Source organism: Saccostrea echinata, unplaced genomic scaffold (genome assembly GCF_033153115.1).
Source record: "Saccostrea echinata isolate AGI-Se365-2 ecotype Australia unplaced genomic scaffold, CSIRO_AGI_Sech_v1 ptg000057l, whole genome shotgun sequence".
NCBI lineage: Eukaryota > Metazoa > Mollusca > Bivalvia > Ostreida > Ostreidae > Saccostrea > Saccostrea echinata.
Window position 1 is genome coordinate 5,395,001 of NW_026889806.1, and position 24,989 is coordinate 5,419,989.

The 24,989-nt window shown below is 34.0% G+C and overlaps 2 long non-coding RNA genes across 2 annotated transcripts in view; one reads left to right on the forward strand and one right to left on the reverse strand.

Moving 5' to 3' along the window:
* Positions 1-13,804, forward strand: part of LOC133174308 (uncharacterized) — an 18,572-nt gene extending 4,768 nt beyond the window's left edge. The window contains exons 3-4 of the long non-coding RNA XR_009719110.1: positions 7,318-7,402; positions 11,158-13,804. This is a non-coding gene — a long non-coding RNA (uncharacterized LOC133174308). The remainder of the gene's footprint in view (positions 1-7,317; positions 7,403-11,157) is intronic.
* Positions 13,805-19,778: 5,974 nt separating this feature from the next.
* On the reverse strand, positions 19,779-24,241 carry LOC133174313 (uncharacterized). Its single transcript, XR_009719115.1, has 3 exons — positions 24,187-24,241; positions 20,114-20,151; positions 19,779-19,918 (listed from the first exon to the last, which is right to left on the reverse strand). It is a non-coding gene; the product is annotated as an uncharacterized LOC133174313 (long non-coding RNA).
* Positions 24,242-24,989: the final 748 nt, after the last annotated feature.

The following is a 24,989-nucleotide window of genomic DNA, read 5'->3' on the forward strand; positions in this document are numbered from 1 at the left end:
CACAAGTACACACAACTGCAATAAAATAAATAAACAAAGGCAATGCAAGATAACCGGCATGAGCATGTGTCACCATTCCACTCCGATACCTGTGACAATAAAGCAGTCAGGTGTAACAAATGCGAAGAGTATACCCCGGTGCTGATATAGTAGATGATATATAATCGAATATGGTGTATGCCTATTTATGAGATGTGTTCAGCTTTAATTGATTGTTTTTCTCTGACAATATGTACCATAGGTCATAGTCTTTTATGGTATATACTGTGGCGCCATGTTTATCTGAACACTTCACCTTCCAGATGCTATTTTTCGGGAATAGATTTTTTCCATGTCATTCTGTCTCATTAATCCAGAAAAATGTGTTCCGCATCCGGATGGTCGATTTCTACTACAAAACGTAATAGTTCATTGAAAAATGCCTCGTTTATCCGGACGGTAATTTTTCAAGAAATGACTTTTTCACACTTATCTTCAGGGGTTGAAATTTTCCTGGAAATCCCACTAGCCCAGGGGCTACTGATCAGGAAAAAATTACTAGCCCAAACTAACCAGCCCAACAATTTTTTTATGCAAAATGAAAACAAAAAGTTAAAGTTTTGAATGTTTTGGTGACAGAAACAAACTAGTTCTCAGTCAAAAGAAACCAGTCTTCATAGAAAAATGAAAGTAAACTGACGAGAATTTTTTTTCTGTTCTGCTAGTCCGACAGACTATCATTACATTTAAATAAGCTAGCCCCAGTCTTAAAATAACTAGCCCCGGGGCGTCGGGCTACCGTATATTACAACCCCTGATCTTGCAGTAGTGTTAATTGTAGTAAAAACATTGGCCATGCAGTCAGTTTGAAGGGGATACCTGTGACCTACAAACAATAGCATCTAAAATTAGCGTGTATTTACCCCAATTAAATTACACGTCTAATATGAAGCTCGAAGAATTTAGCTTACACCAGTACACTGTGCAATAATTAAATAAGAAACAGTTCAAAATTAATCAATATTATTTTTAACAAACTAATTAAGCCAAAGAGGCATCCAGATCAACAAGGCGCCACTGTATATATTATATGATACATGCATATAAATGTACTTGCTATTAACAGTGAGTACAATAAAATTTTCCCATTAAGTATATTAATTTTTTTCTATGTGGTTTACTTTATGCCCAATAATATCAGCAGTTTCCTTAATGGCCATATTTAATAGGGGTGAAACGATACACCTCCTTCACGGTTCGATACGTATTGTATAATTTTGTCTCGGTTCGGTTATTTTCGATACGATACATTTTGATAGAAGGAAACAAATTCTACGTTGTTTTATGCTTTCTTTTTCTAAATCTAGTCACATATTTTACGAATTTTATTTGCAAATTGACTAGAAGAAATTGATTAAAATTATTTGACTGTCAAAAATTATTTTACAAGCTATCAGTCATCAAAAATTAACGTTTTCTATACTTATTTATACTGAGTAACGTGTTATACCTTATGCCAAACCCGACTGAATAACGATCCCGACCGAAAAATGAACCGAACCGAAAATTTGAGATTTTGCACCGTGTATCAAACCGAGAAAAAATACCGCGGTGCATCGATACCGCGGTGAACCGTTTCACTCCTAATATTTAAGTATAAGAACTAGGTTGCTATAGCAGACAAAAGGTATAAAAATCTTAAGTGCACGGTACTTTATCACTCATTGAATGTTAATTAGGGCCTGCATGAAATGTTAAAGCTATATAAGATTCACATTGTCCATCTTTATGTCTTTCAGCCAGCAATTAACACTTCAGTTGTGACACAATAAACAAGTTTTAATTTATGCAGTGTAATACTATACAGGGTATTGATGCATACAGTAAATGAGATCATTAGAATGGTGTATTTATATACTGTATATACTTGATATCAACAATTTTTCTCAGTGGTCTACTTTATGCCCGATTATAAGTGGTCTCCTCAATGGCCATATTTAAGTATAACATATGTATAAGTACAAGTTGCTATAGCAGACAAAGGTAAATATAAAAATCTAAGTGCAAGGTACTTTATCACTGATGGAATGTTAATTAGGGCCTGCATGAAATGATAAAGCTCTATAGGATTCACATATTGTCCATCTTTATGTCTTTCAGTCTAGCAACACTTCAGTTGTGACACAATAAATAAGTTTTAATTTGATATGCAGTATAATATAATACAGGGTATTGATGCATATAGTGAATAAGATCATTAGAATGGTATATTTATATACAGTAAATACTTGATATCAAGGGTTAATTCAATTTACTCAATTTTTCTCAGTGGTCTACTTTATGCCTAATTATAAGTGGTCTCCTCAATGGCCATATTTAAGTACATGTATAAGTACAGGTTACCATTGAAGACAAAAGGCATATACAAAACTCTAAAGACCATGATACTTTGATACTGATTGAATGCTAATCTGGACCCTTGAAAAGCACGTACTCTTAGTCTTATTTATATGACAATGTGTGGTTTTGATATAAGTTAACTGAATTACCTAGGTAACCATGGTAACATATTTCTATCTGTTTTTTGTATGTTTTTGCATGAGCAAGGGCTTGGGTCATGCATAAACTTTTCACATTTTTCAACTTCTTCTCAAGAACTACTGGACTAGTTTAAATCAAACTTGTCACAAAGTATCTTTAAAATAAGGATGGCAATGATTAACTGGTTTATTAACTATTGAGAAAGATCATAACCAGTTGAAATTTTCATAACCAGTTTTGTAACCAGTTACAATTTACATACTAACCACTTAGTAGATAGTAGTGATGGCAATCGAATACAGAATTGCAAATCGGTTAACCGCAAAACGTTCCTACCGATTAACCGGTTAATCGTATCAAACTACACAATGTCATTTTCTTGACTTTTTTCAAGTAGCTCTATTCCTATGCACAAGAAGTCTTTAAAAAAGATGTTAGAGGTCAAAATCATTCTATTTGTCTTTAGTGTTGATCATAAAACTACGTGCATATTTTTTTTCAATAGACAAGAAAAAATTCAGAAAACCATGAACCATGCCTGAGATATCGTGGATAATTTTCCAGAGCGGATGTCACACAAGTTCATTCTTCATTATCACCATAATCAAAACTAAGTCTAAAATGTATCACTTAATTTACAATGTTTGTATTATAATTTAATGTGATAGATAACTGCAAAAGATACACACACACCAATTCACGGTGCTCAACGGTGATTATTATCATTAAAGAATTAGAGGACAGTCGGGGTAACGACATGATGTTTTAACAGTAATTAACATATCTCAGACTGACCAATTACCCTGCAGTTGTAATCTGGAGAGCCATAATGACCTCCCAATCAGCCTAAATAAATAAATGAAAACGCTAAATTAAACGTTTAGGTAGGAATTTCTATTTTGAAAATGAATTTTAGTACATTGCCTTCAGTTTTACATATATTATAATATTTTTTCGACTTATCGATTGCAGATTTTCTAACTGATTGCCATCATTCCGACCGAGTAATCGGTTAACCAGTTAGAAATTGCCATCCCTAGTAGATAGTTTTTGTCAATGAGTATTTGTATTTACTTTTTCAGTAATATTTTCATTTTTTGAAATAAAACTTGTAACATGTTTCAAACTGAAATGTGACAATCAAGAAGTTACCATATCTTGCCGAATGTAATATGCATTGGTTTAAATATGCACCCCCTTTTTCAGCCTATAACTTGGGGAAAATTGCAGCTTGGTTGTAAAGATTATTTGCTACAAAATCTTATTTCCTACAGGGCACAAGTTATTTAAACATTAAGATTTTAACAGACTTGAAATTTCTTTGACAATAACTTAAAGATAAGTCACTTGACATATGATAAGCGTTTGATACGTTGTAATCAACACACACCCAAAGCTTAAAAAAATGAAGAACGAAGGTTATAAATCGACCTCTCAAATATGAAACAGGGCTCTCAATTGTCTATAATTGGGGCCGTTCAAGGGCCCCACTCCCAATTCAAAAAAGGTACCTTTTTTCCCAATTAATGTGTTAATTTTCCCAATAGTCATTTCTCCCAAAAATTAAAGAAAATATAGCTGGATATACAGTACCAACCAGACCCAACCTGACACCAAAGCAGTCCCAGAAAGCAGTCCCCGGGACTGCTTTGGGACCGCTCTGGGACTGCTGTGGGACTGCTCTGGGACCGCTGTGGGACTGCTCTGGGACCGCTATGGGACTGCTCTGGGACTGCTGTGGGACTGCTCTAGAAAGCAGACCCAGCAGTCCCAGCAGTCCCTGGGACTGCTTTCTGGGACTGCTTTCTGGGACTGCTTTGTTCACTCATGCGTGAAAAAGGTTCTGAGTGACATGATAGCTCCGCCCCTTGTGTATTCTGAATTTGCAGCTCCTTGTTGTTGTTTTGTTTACTTTCTGCAGAGAGGTGTTTAAGATAGAAACAAATATAAAAAAACAAGTATTAATTTCTTACAAAAATTAAATAAATAGAGATAGTTATATATGTAATTACTAAATGTCTTAAGACGGCTGTAAATTTACACAATTGTAGTCTAGAATTAATTTTAAGAAAATAAAAGTAGTTAAAAAAGGGAAGTCAGGGGATGATTTTTATCCCTTAAATTACACTTCAATACAGGTGTTTGAAAAAAAAATTATCTAGGCCTATTTAATAAATTAATGCTGTCAAATTACATATGTACTCAAAGTTTGCATTAGCACTATTTAAAAACAAACAAACTTGTCATTTCAGTAAGATACATGTATTCAGAGGAACGTACTGTACTGGATTTTTTTTCTTAATTGAAAAAGCTAATACCATGCTTAAAAAAGAGCACTCCATGCTATTTTTTACCATCCTCAAATCAAACCTAATAATTTATTTAATGACCATGAAATAAAATTATTCTACCATTCTTCTGTCACATAAACAATGTGAACAATTATTCGGGGATTTATTTATGAATTAGTTTTTAATTTATAAACAAGTTATTAAAAGAGTACATTTATTTAGAAAATAAACATTTGAAAATATCGGGAATTGTGACTTGTTTCTTATTTCTTTGTTTGTGTTTACCTGGCCGGTTAATACAGCTGGATTGTATAAAATGGTGTCAACACCTGAGCTTTCAATCACCTTTGGGCATAATTAGCAGAAAGTCAATGCATGTTATTTGGGTATCAGTGTTACACATCATTGAACACGCTGGTCAACATTGACCCTTATTTCAATCTATGTCCTGCAAAAAATCTTAGTTTCAATAATTGTGTATAAATTTATTTCGGGATTAATTAATTTTGAACATAATCTAAGGGTTCCATTTGCGTGATTTACAGATGTACACTCGAACATTTATATAATAAAACACTTAAAACTGAGAATCTAAAGATAATTTAATCAAGAAGTCATTGAAAATAATCACGACTGAAATATAATACTCGGCAATGTTTAACAAAGAATTTTTCAAAAGCTCCAATACTTAACAAAAATGCATTCAGAGTATAGTATGGGAATCGGCCTTGCTCTATAATTATTATTATCTATTTACAGCTTATTCTGGTATAAAATAAACAATTCAAGTTTAATTTTCTATATAAAAAATAAATATGAAAACCAATATCAATCACAAAAAAAAAGAAATTGGTTTATTTTGGTTAAAAATTAATATATCAAATAATTGTGTTTAAATATTCATGTTATTAATATGTGTAAACGTCTTCTTCATTCAATAATTATAATTTGTTTCTATACGCGTACTGTGATTTTCTTAACAGTTCAGAAATGACTGTCGCCTAAGAATTGTAAATATTTGTTGATACTACTCAGAAAGAATTGCTCATCAATTTCAACTGCCTTTTATATAGTTGCATTGTTTATTGGTAATCTCATTCTGAGTAAGCTCCGCCCATTAAATTAATTAACCCCGCCCACTGGAACTGCTGGGACTGCTTTCTGGGACCGCTGGGACTGCTGGGACCGCTGTGGGACTGCTCTGGGACTGTTGTGGGACTGCTCTGGGACCGCTCTGGGACTGCCCTGGGACCGCTGTGGGACTGCTAAAGCAGTCCCAGAAAGCAGTCCCCGGGACTGCTCTGGGACTGCTTTGTGTCAGGTTGGGTCTGGTTGGTACTGTATACCGGTAATAACTTAACTTGCTATTCATATTCCTCTGTTTTATAAAACAAATTTAGTTGATAGTGAAGACCGGAAACCCAATATATATGATTTTAAAGTACGTATAATGGTTATTCCAAAATTTCCTAAAAGGTCTTTATGTTCCCAATCTTTACAGCCCGTCCCCATTCCCAAAAAGCAGTGTTAGAGCCCTGTGAAAATGAAAACAATTATATGTACAGCAAATAAGAAGTGCCCTATCTTGTAAAAAATGTGATTGGAATAGATAGACCATTTCTTTATCCAGGTGAATATCATTACCGCTACATTTTCAAAATGGTAATTATTTACCGCTACATACTCATTACCGCTGCAAAAAATGTACACATTACCACTACATTTAAAAGTTTACATTACGAATACATTGCCTCTTTCATTAGCCAATGGATTATGCATGTACAGATTGATACAAAGTACATGTACAACATATCCAAGCATAAGACCTTTTTCCACTGCTCACCATGGGAGACAAAAGTACGGCTTAACAGGGTGGCTTTTTCCCACTTTTTTATTAGTCCCCTACTGGTGAAACCAGAGGGAATTATAGGTTTCCTCTGAGTCTGTCCATCTGTCTGTTTGTCCCTCTTTCAGTCTGTCTTTGTTTTCCGCACTTTTTTCTAAACGCTTGCAGATATTGAGCTGAGTTTTGGTATGTAAGTGTATCTTGATGAGTTACAGTTCAAGTTTGCATTTTGTTATGCTTCTGAATCAATGATTTTTAATGGAATTGTGGCAATTTAATTTTTAGTGGGAACCAGATTACACTTGCCGGTAGGGGACTAGTATTGCTAATGCAATACTCTCAGAATGCTTGTTAAATCTTAATTATAGTAGGTATTTAAGTATGCAAGTACAATACTGTACATATAAATGCTTGTTCAAAATAAAGTTTTTCTCGATTTCGGCCCAATGCAACAGAAACCAAAAATTCAAGAACCTATTGGTAATTAATCTGATGTTTTTTAAATAGATTGATCGAAAGTACATGCAATATAATTCGTACTATATAAAGGTACAGTGTTTAATTGATTTGTTACAAAAAAGAGCAATGACCATATCACCAATGCTAATGTAGTGGTAAATATTTTTAATGTATAATAAGTTCCACATTTTTTTTTCACAGTGAAATGGTAAAAAAGAAACTGCTAGCGCTACTGTGCAGACTACCATCAATCAACATGATCAACAAAATCAAGTAATCCTTCTGAGTAAGTGACCTGTAGTATTATCTGTTTTCACCTAGGCCAATATGAAAAGGATGAAAGTTATTATACTCAATACACAAGTTTGGAGATTATAGCTCTCCAACAAGAGAAACACAAAAAGTAGCCATATCAGCGTGAAAGTGGCAGAGATTGTTCATAAAGTATACACAATCATGCATAAATAAATGTCAGAATGATGGCTTAGTTAGGGCCTTTTAAAATGTTATTAGGCTAGCAGACCTCTTTTTATATTCATATGAAGCAGAATTTATTCAAAATCTTACATATGAGAAGAAAACACTTGCTGTGGTCTTGAACTCGACATTGAGATATATCGATGATGTATTATCAATTAACAATAGTTATTTCCATTCATATATCAACTCTATATATACCCCAGTGAGCTTGAAATAAAAGATACCACAGAGTCTGACACATCTGTTTCATGTTTGGATATTATTTATTTCCATCCCTAATTAAAATTTTATAAATTGATTATGTACATGTAATATTAAATGCATGTTTCTTGGAAAGTAATGTTTTAAGTGTTTCCTTACTGCTCTTAAGGATTTTCATGGTATATCAGATTCTTGTTTATTATCCTTTTCTAAGTGTTACTTTTCTCTAAGCAGTAAACAGTTTTGCCCTGCCGTAATAATCTCTCTCGGGTGTTTTCATAATAGGTAATATATTCTCTATGCACTTCCGTTGCATTTACCTAGGGATTTTTTCAACGCACTGACTGCAATGCTGTTTAAGGATTAATTGTGGGATTCTTACGAGATGCAGAGCCAATCCGATAGCATGAACTAAGACAGAAATATATGTAGAGACAGTGTGAACCGACATTTTAGGTTAAAATAAAATAAAAACATGTTTTAAACCCAGAAAGACCAGTGGGGGTACAACGTAAACAAACCAGAGTGGTATACCTTTCTCTCTTATAATGTATAGTGGGATATTTTTTGTGCGGAACGATATCGGGGGAGGGGGGGGGGGGTCCTGTCCACAAGTACCTGTGGATTTGTTTACGTAAACACAGACACCTGCTTGGAATGCATTTTCAGCACAATATCGTAAAATGCTTAGGGTTATAGGGAAAAAAAAATAAGGGACTTAATTTTTGATTTATACCAATCAAATAACAATTAAAATACAGACTATACTTAAATACTTATAAATAAAGCTTATGTGTAAACTGAATTTTCAAAGAAAATTAAAAGTTGTATCCTTCTTTTGTTTTTGAAATAATACGAATATTTTAACTTTTTAAACTTTTTCTTTGGAATAGTTGTGCTGTGAAAATAAGAGATACATCTGCATTTTTGGGGTAGCGTTTTATCCATAGGAGCTGCATTTTTCTCGGGATTTTCCCCCCAAAGGATCACTTCTAGGTAAATATATGCGTTGACCTATAGGGCCGATATTGGTTTCATTCTTTAGAAAAAGCTTATCGATATCCGTTCCGGTTGCTGACTTTAGGCCACATGCGTGTAGTTTCTTGTTTCTCATGTATCATTTTAGTTCTAGTCAACTGTGTGTTCATGTGACCCTACATCGGTATTTACATATACATCCTTTGTATGAGGGTCCTTACTTGATGCCTGGGTAATGGCAACGGGAGATAAAACCTTAACTGACCTTACCACGTTCTTTTCTAATCTGTAAACCTTCCTCCTGCATTTTTGACATAACATGTCGCCAATGCACTCAATTTTCCCAAGGAATGAACTGCATCTACTCTGCATAGCGCAGTATCTCTCCCACTGGCACAACACTACTACTAACCAGAGATGTTCTTGAAAGACAAACACAGCAATTTTTGCTCGTCATGATTTTTTTTCGTGACACCTGCAGTATCAAGTAACACAAAGTGAATGATTCGTGTCCTCGAACAAAGTGTGCTTACACTGAGGTATACAGTTCCAGTTGATTGCGTTTAGTTAAAGAGAATTTTTAATCTGCATTTCCATAAATGTCTTTTATATCAACAGGAAACACACATTTAAAGAAGAAAGTGGAAGTAAAATGCAAAAAGCCTGTATAAAAAAATTAAAGTTCGTGTTAATACAGGTGTAAAATTTGAAAAAAAAAAAAATAAAAGTGTGCCAACAGGTGGATTCGAACCAGGACATAAAAAAAGGTCCATTCTAAGAATCTGCAGTCTATTTCTCTGCGCTATAATGACTATGAAAATGCACTCCATAAATGTAATCCAGTATGATAGAACTAGGTTTTTCGCATTTTTTGTAGGTTTTTCACGAATTTCGACCCTAAGGCAGGGGTGCCCCTAAAAAAAATCTTAATTTAAATCATTCTTTAGATCAAAATCTATATATATTTCATAATTTAATTTAGGGGCAGGCCTGCCCTGAAGGACTTCTATGCCAAAATTCACGTAAAAATTAGTGCTTTAACGGACAAAGTTCTGTTTTGACCAACTTTGGAGGTTAATTTCAAAGTTGCAAATAAAAAAAAATTACGTTTAAAATGCAAATTTGAAAAATTTAGACAAATATACAATAGAAAACAACTAAAGAACATTGATTTTTAAATGTGACTTTTTCCGGAAAATAGTTCTTTCCTATAGGTCAAATCTTTTGTTATAATGAATACGTCCTTTGGGGGTGTGTCTATTAAAAGACTATGGCCTTTACACGTGACAATATGGTACTTCGTCAATATATCTAAATGTTAAAGGTGACAGCATGTATTTTCTTCTTCTCATGTATAAGATTTTAAATAAATTCTGCTTTGTATGAATACAAAAATAGGTTTGATAATAACGGAGCACAATTGGTACCTATAGAAATTCCAGGAGATTTTTGGAAGACCTTGTCTCTAAAAACCACATAGATATTGTCAATCAGAAACTCAAGAATCTTTTTAATATCAACTTCAGAGTACTTGTGTGTACAATCAGTGTTTTTTACATTCATACAAAAAACAAAAAAGCATACCAAGGGTGATAATCTCAAGATTTAAGCATTGATCTGTTCGAAATAATTTTTTTTATTGACATACGTTTAAGGATAAACAACAATACTTGATATCGCGATTACTGAAATTAGCGGAACTCTTTCACAGAGGTAGGAAATGTCTGTTGGATGGGGGCAGTGTACTTTTGAATGCAATGCATGATCGATCATTGTGGAATTTATAAGGACTGATAAGAAAGAAATCCTAGAGAAATATCTTGCTAAACATGCGCTGAACCAGCCTAATAAATTTTTGAGAGGAGCTAGTCCTATATGTTACATTTTTTACGATACTTTTTACTAAGCGGACTTTTCTTAATAATTCTAAATGAAAATCGTTACTTTTGAAAGTTGATAAAATACTCTAAACTTTCCTTATTTGACAATCTACTATTTGGAGTTCAACTCTTGGCAATACATTGTAGTTTGGGCATAATGATTGTTCGAATCATTCCATTGTCACCACTGTAATGTTATGCCCCAGAAATCTTGTGAGATTTAGAGCTTCCTCGACTCCCATGCTAAAGAGCGGTTGTAAGTTAGATAACTGTGAGATACTCGCAATACTGGTACTTTTAATTCAATTCACATGTGCTCATCTTTGAAATGCATTCACAATTCTTTATAAAGTTGGTGACATTATGTATGAAAATATCATAAAGTCTAGTTACATGTTTAAACTATGCTTGTGGTATGCATTTTTTTTTTCTTGAACAGTGAAGGAAGGGATGAGAGAGTTCATTGAGTGCCATAAACTTTCATTTATATGCTATTTTTTAGAGATGGAGTACTACACAAGCACAATTTTTTAAAGAAAGAAAAGTCAATGGAATGAAAGCCAAAGAAAAGGTGAAGTGAATTGTCACTCATTATATTTTAAATTTAATGTGGACATGGTCATTATTTTAGTTATGTCATAACCTTCTTATCAATTTTAAGCAGTGCAGACAGATGCATTTCTTATTGCTTTGAATAGAATAAATTATCAAAAAAGTTTGTATATGTTTTTTGATATTGAATTAAGGACATACGCAATGTAATTTGAACTTTATTGTCTTTTTCCCTGGAGTTGAAGAGTTCCAATACTTAAAGAAACTGTGTGCTACATTTTAATGTCTATATATGTTGTTGTACATTTCTTTTAAAACACATTTGGATAAACAAAACATCTAGAATATATGTTCAGTAATTTTTGTATATTTTTCTTTGAATTTTACAAGAATTTTCATTGATATCTTTTCAAAACCCCTGGTAATGCAAGCTGATTTTTTGTCTAAGAACATCTGATGGCACTATAATCTTAAATTAAGAATATCTTAAAAAATCATCAGTAGGTAAGGTACGTTGCATATGTCCTTAAAATTAAAAAAAAAAAAAAAAAATTATCAATTACTGCAGTTTTGAACTTCAGTACACTAGAAATTTTTCTGCCCTGCCATGAATATGGCTGGGGCATATAGAGTTTGTCATGTCCGTCTTCCGTCCTTCCAACCTTCTGTCTGTCCTTCCATTCCGCTTTGCTTTTAGCTCAGTTCAAAACTAAGTTTCAAAGAAACTATTCAAGATATTTTTATCAATCTTCATATGCTGATACATATTGATGAGAGGTATTCAATTTCATCAACATTTTTTTACCTTGACCTTTCCTTTAACTTTGACCTCACTTTTCTTAAATTAGTGTTTAGCTCAGTTTTAAAGAAACCATTCAAGATAGTGTAATGAAACTTCATATGCTGATACATACTGAATCAACATTTTTTTACCTTGACCTTTCCTTTGACCTTGACCGTACTTATCTTAAATAAGTTTTTAGCTCAGTTTTAAAGAAACCATTCAGGATAGCGTAATCAAACTTCATTTGCTGATACATACTGATGAGAGCTATTCAACTGTATCAACATTTTTTAATCTTGATCTTTCCTTTGACCTTCACCTCACTTTTCCTAAATTAGTGTCAAACTTCATATGCTGATACAGACTGATGTAAGGCATTTGACTGTATCAACATTTTTGACCTTGACATTTCATAAGACCTTGACTTCATTTTTCCTGAAATAGTGATTAGCTCAGTGTTAAATAAACGGTTTCCATTCAAAATATTTTTATCAAACTTATTTTGCTTATGCGTATTAGTGAGAACTATTCAACTGCATCAAAAAATGTATGACCTTGAACTTTCCTGTGACCTGGACCTCACTTTTCTTAAATTTGCATTTTGCTTAGTTTTAAAGAAACCATTAAAGATAATTTTATGTGAGCTTATGCACTTAACAGAATTTGGTGAGAATTTATCATCTATATCCAACTTTTTTGATTTCAATGTTAAAGAAACTATTTTAAGATATTCTCATCAAATTTCATACACTAAAAATATTTTTGTGTTGCATTACTAATATGCCCACATGGTGCAGTGGTTAAAGCTCTAGAGTTGCGGAGTAAGGAGTTGATCCTTATGTCACTGGTTCGAATCCCACTGTGGGACGTGGAGACCATATAAACCGAGGTCCCATGTCACAGTAGGTGCTGGCACGAAAAAGATCCCTCACTGCTTAATGGCCCTTAGTGCCGAGTATAGGTCAAAATTTGCAGCTCTCCACTGGCAAGTGGTGGCGTCTCCATATGAGTGAAAAATTCTCGAGAGGGATGTTAAACAATAAACAAGCAAATAAAAATTAATATACCCTCAGCGGGGCATTCATGTCCTATGGACATATTTCTAGTTTTGCCCTCTTGTACATTTGTACATGGATATACTTTTTATTCTTGCTCTGTAAACAACAACAAAAACATTATACCATATAATATGCACAAAATTATATGCTAGGAATGTATTGTGAAAGATGCATTTCAGCTGACAAATGTAGCATCTTTAAGCCAGCTTTTTAAAATTTTTTCTGAATGACTTTCAGGTACTTCTTTGATATATTTGCAACTCATTTATAGGGATGTATTAGTATGGTAGCCTGTCTGCCAACACGTTGTAGATGAGATTCTAGCACAAATTGTGTGAAATGGTTCTCTTAATTGGACATGAGAAGGTCACCATTTTTTATCAAGATAAAAATTACTTGTATGTCTTGTAATAACATTATTTAATATATCCCTTTCATAGCACACATGTTCCTTTCAAAGAGAAGAAAACATTTATAATTTTTCAAGGTCAATAATCTCATGGATGAAATGCAAACTGTACTATTTGAAATAGGTGGTATAGGTATTTCAGAGTCTGTATTACATCTTGCCAGTTTATTGTTCGAGGGAATATTCTCATCAAATAAACTATGTAAAGATTTGCTTTTTAATGCAAAGTATTTCTATAAGTAATAACTTCATTTCAACTTACAATGAACAGTTAATCAATGCATCTCACTTTGTATATAATGCATTTTAGAACACACATTTGTGGTTTAAAACATGATGTAATAGTTTAATAATGCTATTCATTTTTTTTAATTGACAAGAAATGAAAATGTAATGATTATTTCAAAATAGTGTTTTATTCCTCTTATGTATATTTATAGATATGTAAAAGATTGTTATTTTTATTGATGTTATGTTTGTGTACAAAATACTAGTTATTTATTACTTTATACAAAACTAATGTTGTGAAGATTGATAATAATAGAAGTCCTTATGCATATATTGAACAGTATACAAATGTCACCAATGTAATACACATTTACAAATAAAATGAAATTTTACATGACTTGCACATATTTGCATTATTTGTTACAGTTATAACAAATCTAATTCATTGTATTTATGGTTTCCAATATTTATTGTCTATTCAAACATGGAAAAATTATATGTGTAATGATGTTAAAGACACAAGAATATGAATTAAAATAAGACTGTATGAACTACCTTTAGATTTATGAATTCAGTAGACAGTGACTGTGACAAATGTGTATTTAGGATAGAGATCTTAGACATGAGAAGAAAAGGGGTTGTTTTGCAAACTTTTTTTTGCATGGGGAAATACTGACATTTTTATACAACAACAAATGAAGTTACTGGAATTGTGAAGTCTACGTGTCTTCTGTGAGTAGACATCTTTTGAAACAAAGGTAGCTTGTGGCCAGAAATATTCTAGACCCAGTAGTAACGGTCTTTTGCACAAGGTCTTAGTCACTGTATATCAAAGTATTAAATACTTACCAATAATTGTTTGTAACCTCAGAGTATGGTCCTAACACAGGTTAATACAGGTCAAGGCCATAGGGTTTAGAAATGTAATAAATATTCAGATAAACACATAATTCTGTTCGTTTGTTTGTTATACATCCTTTAAGAATTTTTCACTAGTATTGAGACACCACAACTTGCTGGTTGAGGGCTGCAAATTTAGACCTGTACTTTTGAGCAGTGAGAGGTCTTTTCTTGTCCCAGCATATACTGCAACAAGGGAATTTGGTTTCATTGGAAGAACCGGTCTCCACGTCCTTCAGTGGGATTTGTACCTATGTCTTAAGGAACAAGTCCTTACTCCGCTACTCTAGAGCAAATGCTCTGACCACTGCGCCAAGCAGGCAATCACATTATTGTTATACTAGATGTAAATCAAGGCAAAGGGATAATTGTGACTTGGGGATTTATAACAACCCTGCATCAAGTTCAATTTTTGTCCACTATAAAATAACTTCCAAAGATTATATTATCTTAGGGTTCATTATGCTCAGAGTATATGACATAAACTGGATATATAAAATTCTAAAATACAATTTTTTTTAAGAAAAGTACAAGGTTATAGTTTCAAGAGGTTATATCTAGCATGTACAGGTGATTGTGGCTAGATGATGATTCTATACCATAAGTCATCATGTGCGTACGAAGTTTTTAAATCAATGTGTTTCTTTGGTGGTGGATGAAATATTTTCTTAACGTTACAATTACTATCGGTCATTTACTATATTTCCATAAGATTCAGGATATGAAAATTTGTCTACGAATAGACATCACCCAATTAGTTCCTTCTAGTTAAAATAAGGAATCATCATACTGGGTTTTAAAGTGCCTAATATTTTACTTAAGATAAATGCAAATTGACCAATAAATACTGGTATGAGAAGTACATTTATGCATGTGTAGTTTTTTATTTAAATAATTAGAAAAAAGAAAATGGTCTACATAATCATGTATATATATATATTCTGGTCTCCTTTATGCATTATATATACTTGGTCTACTTTAACCCTTCGGGATCCTTATAAAATATATACATGTCTACCTAAAACCTCCAATGTATTTACAAAATATTAAGGAGACCAGAAATGTCGTATATTTTTCAGGAAGCAACATTTAGAGCTGAGGGGGTAAAATTTTCATTTTTGAAGCCTATTAGAATAAATTTGGGTGAAAGTGTGAATCAGAATGTCTCAAATAAAAGAAATGAAAAATGTCTACTTAATGCCTCAAAATAAGTGCGGTCTACTTTATGCCAAAGTCCACCTTATATATATATATATATATATATATATATATATATATATATATATATATATATATATCGAATTCACAGAAAAGCATATTAATCGAGCACAAAGTGCGAGTTCGATATGCTTTTCTGTAAAGTCCATATATCTATGGACTGACCAAATGAAAACATTAAGGGCTACATTTGTTATAGTATGTTTTACAGAGATCGACAAAGCAAAATTTGAAAATAATGGGGACAAGCCACAGTTTTCCCTCTCGTCTTTTTTAACACATATATGTAGTGACTAGAGATAAACAGAAATTAAGCTGTTTAATGTCATTGTGTTTCTTTATACTAATACATGTAGAGTGATTTAAGGAATGTACTAATTTCAAAGGCAAGATTTGTTGCATTATATAATTTCATTTTATGAAAAACATCTATTATGTTTTAATATAAAGAAGATCATTATGCAAGGCATTGTTACATCTTACCAATTATTATACAAAAAAAGCATAATAATAAAGAGGAGATAATTTTTTTTTCAGAAAGATAAAGCCATATTAGCTATTGTGAAGTCATCATTATTGTTGTTTTATAGAAGATTATTTCCATTTTAGAAACATCAAGTCGATATGCATTTTAGAATCTATAAATAGTAACACAAGTATATATGCTGCTATATATTTAATCATATGATCAAATTTGAACAAATCAGAGAGCTTGGAATAATAGAGAAGAATACGTTATATCATTATATCACTTATTCGAATAGGTAATATCACCTTTCCGAATTAGTGATATCACCTTTTGGAAATAAATAGGTGATATCACCTATTGGAATTGGTGATATCACCAAGTAGAGTTGAATGGGTGATATCACCTATTGGAATTGGTGATATCACCCCACCCCCTTTGTTTCGAATTGGAGATTTCACCAATTTGAATTGGTGAAATTACCTATTTGCATTTCTTATAACAACAAAAATGAATGTTCCCTTCCTCAAGACAATCTAGCTTTAATGCACAGTTAAAGATGAACTTTCAAAAGTCTTTCTAAGAGCAATTTTATTTCCTTAGCAGTGATTCAAAATTGATGAAATTGATTTCAATATTCTTGCACAAACTTTAAAAAAAATTGATTTGAGCCATAACCTCTATTATTTTGGCGACCGTTCACGGTAGCTCAGCGGTAGAGCGCTCGCTCCGTGATCGGGAGGTCGTGAGTTCGAATCTCGGCCGCGACTGACTTGTCGACAAAAAAATGGGTAGCACCTGTTCCTTCGCCATGCGCTCGGCACTTTGAAGTGAAAGTTGCGGGTCCTTCGGATGAGACCTTAAAAACCGAGGTCCCGTGTAACGACAGGCGTTGGTACGATAAAGATCCCTCACTGCTCAATGGCCCTAAGTGCCGAGTAAAGGTCAAAATATGAAGCCCTTCACCGGTATTATGGTGACGTCTTTATATGAGTGAAAAATTCTCAAATGGGACATAAAACAACATAAAATCAATTAATCATCATTTTCTTACTCTTTATATATTTATCATTTATTCATTTCGTAATCGATATGTAATACTCGGCACTTACGACCTTGAGCTACCATGACGATTGAGAGTAAATAAATAAATAAATAAAATTGATACAAATGATAAAGAAAATTGATAAATAGATAGATAGATTAAATAAATAAAAACCGAAATAATAATTATTAATTATTGCTATGTTAGTTATATTTGAAGTTGTTAATTTATTACCAATTGAAATATGTTAAAGAGAAAAAAAGTAAATCTGTTTTCGATCAAGCGTTAAATAAATACGGTGTATTAAATAATAAATTAATTGCATTAAGTTAGAAGAAAACAACAACCAGGAATTTCTGTCAAGACTGTATGTACTGGTTTGATTGATTTTTTTAGTTTAAATACGAGTCCTAAATTTTTCAGTCATATTTCGGCAATAAACATTTACGTTCTATGGCCGATTTTGAATGTTAAGTTTCTGTGGCTGCCCTCAGTGAGCCTACTCTTTTTTGAAATCAAGACAAACAACCTTTTTCTTGCCAAGGAGTTGTAATCCTTGACTCCGCGCACCATTTCACCTCCCATCCGACAGACTTGATATAAAAAACCGATAGTGAGAATTAAATATCCACTTGATATCAAAAACCGATAGATAGAATTATATATCCACTTGATATCAAAAACCGATAGAACAGAATTGTATATCCACTTGATATCAAAAACCGATAGATTAGAATTGTATATCCACTTGATATCAAAAAACGTTAGATAGTAGTATATACATTTGATATCAAAAACCGATAGATAAAACAATATATCCACTTGATATCAAAAACCAAAATATATAGAATTATATATCCACTTGATATCAAAAACCGATAGATAGAATTATATATCCACTTGATATCAAAGAACCCATAGATAGAATTATATATCCACTTGATATCAAAAACCGATAGATTAGAATTGTATATCTACTTAATAACAAAAACCGATAGATAGAATTATATATCCACTTGATATCAAAAACCCATAGATAGAATTATATATCCATTTGATTTCAAAACCGATAGATAAACTATATATCCACTTGATATCAAAAACCGATAGATAGAATTTTATATCCTCTTGATATCAAAAACTCATACAAATATTTTTTATATCCACTTGATATCAAAACCGATAGATAAAACTATATATATCCACTTGATATAAAAAAAAACCCCATAGATAGAATTATGTAACTATCCACTTGATATCAAAAACCAATAGATAGAATTATATATCCACTTGGTATCAAAAACGCATAGATAGAATTATATTTCCACTTGATATCAAAAACCCATAGATAGAATTATATATCTACTTGATATCAAAAATCCATAGATAAAATTATTTATAATACCTCTGCAAGTTTTTTCTTTATAAAAATATGATGAATAAAAGTGCTATTTTTCTTAACAGACCGAAGCGTGGAATAAATTTTGTGCTATTTGCCCATGGTGAAATAGTAACCGAACTATTCACCCACAGCATTCTATTTCCTCGCATGTCATCTCGGAACTCTTCTGGTTTTAACCGAATCGTAACGTTACGCAAGTAAAGTCTGCTTCGGTATAATAAAACACCTATTTACTGTCTAATCGGATAATAGCAAGTTTTTGGTCCCCCTCTACAGCAACTATTTCCCGCTACGCCTCGGGAAATAGTTGCTGTCTTGGGGGACAATAAACTTGCTATTGTCCTCATAGCCAGTCAATAGGTGTATAATATCCACTTGATATGAAAAACCCATAGATAGAATTATATATCTTCATATAACTATAGACGGACAGACAGACGGGATGACGAACAGACAGAGGATCAACGGACATATTACAGCTGCATAATTTCTTTGGGTGTTTTTGAGCTTAGAATTAAAACTCTTAGATCGTCTTACTCCTTGCATAGCCTTTATCTTCCACTCTCCTAACACTGGATGATCTGACAAGATCAAGTTTTCTGTAAACACTCCGTCATCAGGCACTTTATTCTTCCACCGCGCTATTAAATTTCCGAGAGGGTCCTAGAAAATTTAGAAAAATCCATAAATATAAATGTATTTTACATTTAATGTCTCCATGAAACGTAATGTATAGTAGAACCTAGCCAGCTACTTACATGGATTTCGATATCAAAGTTCTGATTTACAAGGGATAAATCTGGAGAAGTTCCGAAGACGCTGAAATGAACTGAAAACAGAAAGAAAAAAGATATAGAAAGATGATATTGAATATAAATATCAGCAAGCATCGCCAAAGTTTCTTATTTTGGCAGTTATCTCCAATTGAACAAAGATTGTGCATATTTTAACACGTGCCTAATGAAAACCTCAATTAAGTCATTAAATAAACGTATTTGGTACGAAATGCACAAGAAATTTGAAAAAAAAACCCAATGAAACGCTCACTTGTTTGTCCAGGTTTGTAGATGTTTTTATCAGTTTTGATGATCAAAGAGGAGTTTTTAGGATAAAAATATACTTTTGTGTAGTTACTAAAATTAATGCCCCCCTCTCCTTGAACTTTAATGGCGTACTGCTTAGAGTTTAAAGTAGAGGGCATCTGTAAAAAAAAGTCAAATAGAAGAGATATATTTCAACTGAATGAAATTTTATGTACAAGTGCTTTATCCAGAACATCTAAGAAAATATAGAATTACGCTAAAGTTACATTTCAATGTATTTTTGAAAATTTATTCATGATTAAGATGTACAGTAATATAGAGTAACAAAGAATAACCAGAGAGAAAAAACTTACTAGTAACCGTATTGAAAGCATTGTTGGATTTTCAGGATCTAGAAGGGCAATAGAAAATGAATGATAATGAAAAAAGTGAAGATAACGAACAATTTTCTTTCTCATAAAATCCATAAACAATATAAATATGTAAACAGGGCATAAATGCGGATCCCTGGTTATTCAAGAGATGAGATAAGGTGCCAAGGAGGAGTGAGCATCCCTTGTTGACCGGTTATACCCGCCTTGAGCACATGCATTGATCAATAGACTGAATATTCTGTGGTCACATTAAATATAAAAACAAAGGCCTAGCATTTGGTATGAAACAGGTCAGCCAAATGATATGTTACATTTGCTAACAAGAAAATTATAAAAGCATTCGAGTTTTTATGTATACCTCATTCTCATTTTAAGCTTATACAATTTATACACATTTAAAAAAAAAACAGAACAACCGCCACTTTTTTTCTTTTATGAAAATATTACATTCATCATATTGTAACGTGTAAATCTACTGGGTTCTTCAAGGGTAAAAGGGTATCATATATATATTTTTTCTCTTTTACTCTGAGTTACTTATTGAAACTATGTACGATGATAAAAATGGTAGGCCAGGCCATGGTTATTTTGACGTTAACTTGCTGTGTATTCATTCAAAGCAGAGTTTCTATTGTTTTGTAAAGGACCTTTCGCCATTATTTAAGAGTGCTTTGTTCCTAGTACCTCACTACAATTCATCCACACTGTTCTCTTTACAATAAAACTTCTACTACCAACATTTGCTCTCTGTATACATGTATATTTTTTCTTTATTAAAGGCTGTATTGTTTTACTCTCTAATTTCTGCTTTCTTTCGGAGACTTCAACTCAGTCAGACATTGCAGCTGTAAGTGCACCCTCGTTATATATTTTGCCCAATCTACCTACCAGACCAGGAGTGAAACCCCCTCAGATTCAGAGTTAGTAGGCATGGTCCAATCTACCTACCAGACCAGGAGTGAAACCCCCTCAGATTCAGAGTTAGTAGGCATGGTCCAATCTACCTACCAGACCAGGAGTGAAACCCCCTCAGATTCAGAGTTAGTAGGCATGGTCCAATCTACCTACCAGACCAGGAGTGAAACCCCCTCAGATTCAGAGTTAGTAGGCATGGTCCAATCTACCTACCAGACCAGGAGTGAAACCCCCTCAGATTCAGAGTTTGTAGGCATGTTCCAATCTACCTACCAGACCAGGAGTGAAACCCCCTCAGATTCAGTTAGTAGGCATGGTCCAATCTACCTACCAGACCAGGAGTGAAACCCCCTCAGATTCAGAGTTAGTAGGCATGGTCCAATCTACCTACCAGACCAGGAGTGAAACCCCCTCAGATTCAGAGTTAGTCTGCATGGTCCAATCTACCTACCAGACCAGGAGTGAAACCCCCTCAGATTCAGAGTTTGTAGGCATGGTCCAATCTACCTACCAGACCAGGAGTGAAACCCCCTCAGATTCAGAGTTAGTAGGCATGGTCCAATCTACCTACCAGACCAGGAGTGAAACCCCCTCAGATTCAGAGTTAGTAGGCATGGTCCAATCTACCTACCAGACCAGGAGTGAAACCCCCTCAGATTCAGAGTTTGTAGGCATGGTCCAATCTACCTACCAGACCAGGAGTGAAACCCCCTCAGATTCAGAGTTAGTAGGCATGGTCCAATCTACCTACCAGACCAGGAGTGAAACCCCCTCAGATTCAGAGTTAGTAGGCATGGTCCAATCTACCTACCAGACCAGGAGTGAAACCCCCTCAGATTCAGAGTTAGTAGGCATGGTCCAATCTACCTACCAGACCAGGAGTGAAACCCCCTCAGATTCAGAGTTTGTAGGCATGGTCCAATCTACCTACCAGACCAGGAGTGAAACCCCCTCAGATTCAGAGTTAGTAGGCATGGTCCAATCTACCTACCAGACCAGGAGTGAAACCCCCTCAGATTCAGAGTTAGTAGGCATGGTCCAATCTACCTACCAGACCAGGAGTGAAACCCCCTCAGATTCAGAGTTTGTAGGCATGGTCCAATCTACCTACCAGACCAGGAGTGAAACCCCCTCAGATTCAGAGTTTGTAGGCATGGTCCAATCTACCTACCAGACCAGGAGTGAAACCCCCTCAGATTCAGTTAGTAGGCATGGTCCAATCTACCTACCAGACCAGGAGTGAAACCCCCTCAGATTCAGAGTTAGTAGGCATGGTCCAATCTACCTACCAGACCAGGAGTGAAACCCCCTCAGATTCAGAGTTAGTAGGCATGGTCCAATCTACCTACCAGACCAGGAGTGAAACCCCCTCAGATTCAGAGTTTGTAGGCATGGTCCAATCTACCTACCAGACCAGGAGTGAAACCCCCTCAGATTCAGAGTTAGTAGGCATGGTCCAATCTACCTACCAGACCAGGAGTGAAACCCCCTCAGATTCAGAGTTTGTAGGCATGTTCCAATCTACCTACCAGACCAGGAGTGAAACCCCCTCAGATTCAGTTAGTAGGCATGGTCCAATCTACCTACCAGACCAGGAGTGAAACCCCCTCAGATTCAGAGTTAGTCTGCATGGTCCAATCTACCTACCAGACCAGGAGTGAAACCCCCTCAGATTCAGTTAGTAGGCATGGTCCAATCTACCTACCAGACCAGGAGTGAAACCCCCTCAGATTCAGTTAGTAGGCATGGTCCAATCTACCTACCAGACCAGGAGTGAAACCCCCTCAGATTCAGAGTTAGTAGGTCCAATCTCATAACATAACCATGAAATATATGGAGATAACAATCTGTATTCAAGCTCAAAAGTCCATTTAAACAATACAAATCAGGAGCAATGAAGTAAACACGGACCTCTACAACCTTGATATGGGGTCAGATGCCAAGGAGGAGTGAACATCCCCTGTCGACCGGTCACCCCCGCCGTGTACTCCTTGTCATGATCGGGAAATAACGGAAAAATCTGTCGACAATTCAGTGTGTAAAAAAAAAGGCCTAACAATTAGTATGAAAAACGCTAGTCAGCATTTGACTTAATGATAGATTGTATTTGCTGACAAGGTCATTGTATCGACCACAGAACTTACGAAATGAAGACTTTAAACGAGACTGTAAGAAATACAAGGTGTAGTCTTTAACTTAACAACAATTATTTTTTTCTTTTTGAGGGAATGTAACATTATTGCTTTCAACCACAAATGATACCACTAGTATTCCCGGCTAAAAAATAGCTTATTTGTTTACTAAACGTTTTATTTTTTATTTTGGAAAATTAAAAGAAAGATGATACATGTATATTTAGTATTAAAAACATTATTATATCGCAGATTTCTTATCTTCGTAAAAAAAAAAAAAATCAGAAATCTCCCTAAGCAGTTTCTTTTATTTTCTTTTTCTTTGGAAAACGATATTTAAATTACATGTTGAATTTGAAGTTTACGTGACAATTAGTAATATCAAATGCATATTAAACTTAGTCTATGCAATGCAATTTTTCGCTTTAAAAAGACTGGTTACCAATATATCTTTATTATTTAGTGTGTATAGGGTCATTAATTGGTGACATTGTACCTCTCTGGTCGTCTTTTTCATTTCTCTAGACCAGCGAGCTACTGAACTGAAGCTCGGTCAGGGTATGGAAATCGTCTCTTCCAAAGATTCAGTACGAAAATGTGACAAATTGCGTATCTTAGAGATGGGTATCTTGGTTGCTACTATCAAATGCATTGTCAAATATCTGACACTGATAAATTTGTAAATTTCAAAGAAAAGAATCAAAATTCCTAAACAATATCATTATCACAGACAAGAGTGGGCTGCACTTCTTCGAGCCCGAAGGAAAATGCAAGTCAAGGATCGGAAAACGCCCAGTACATCGTCTCCTAGAAAGCAGGCTCCTAATTTTATGGACAAAGCAATGTTCATGATTTATTCTATGGATAGTTAGCGTATATACAGTGTATCTTTCCTCATCCTTTAATGTAGTATTTAAAAATGTTAATTAATGATCAATGCATTATTATGTATTAACCAGTGCTGTCAATGATATTTGTTTACATTCTCCCCCTGTTTTTTCTTACCTGTCACCCTCCTTTCAGAGACGATAGTGCTATTTTTGTTATCCAAAAGACTGACCACGACCGTGGTTCCAGGGGCACTCGTCGCGTCCAGAAGCTGGACAATCACATCCAAGTTCAGGTTGGGACGGATTGTCCTTGGGAACATGACAAGGTACGAACTAAAAGATACAAAGAAGTTACTGAACCCAATTTACATTGCTAGCTAGGACAATTTCTAAACAGGTGAATTTGGAAGCGAATACACTCTAACATATTTTGCTATACACATATTTACAAGACATAATGTACAATTTACGCTTTATATGAGGAGCCGTGCTTATATACATTCACTGCCAAGCTCCCTTTGGAAAGAAGAGTTTCATTTAAAAAAGATCTGCATTATTTGGTTAATTTTTGAAGAGCCTTATGTAGCTATCTAGCAATGGGGATCATCACAAAATCGTAAAAAAATATACATATCTGAGTTTTTCTTGCATCCTTATTCATACACACGATCAAACCGATCTGAATCAAAAAGGTCTAAAGGTCATTTTTTACATTCATAAGTAACTTTTCTTAACCCAAGGACACGTTTTTATTAATATTGGCTCGGTGGATTTTGAATGAGAAAAATGTTAAGAGTTAGCTGATATAACAGTATTGAGTGAGGTAGTGGGGAAAAAAACCACCAATTCTTTTTTTAACTTAGTTGAGCTCAAAAGTTAAAATAAACTTACTTTTTGGCATGGGAAGAAGAAATCCATGTGAAGAAAATTAAAAGGAAAACTCCAAGTTCGTCCATTTCTTTAAATGAATGATTTACG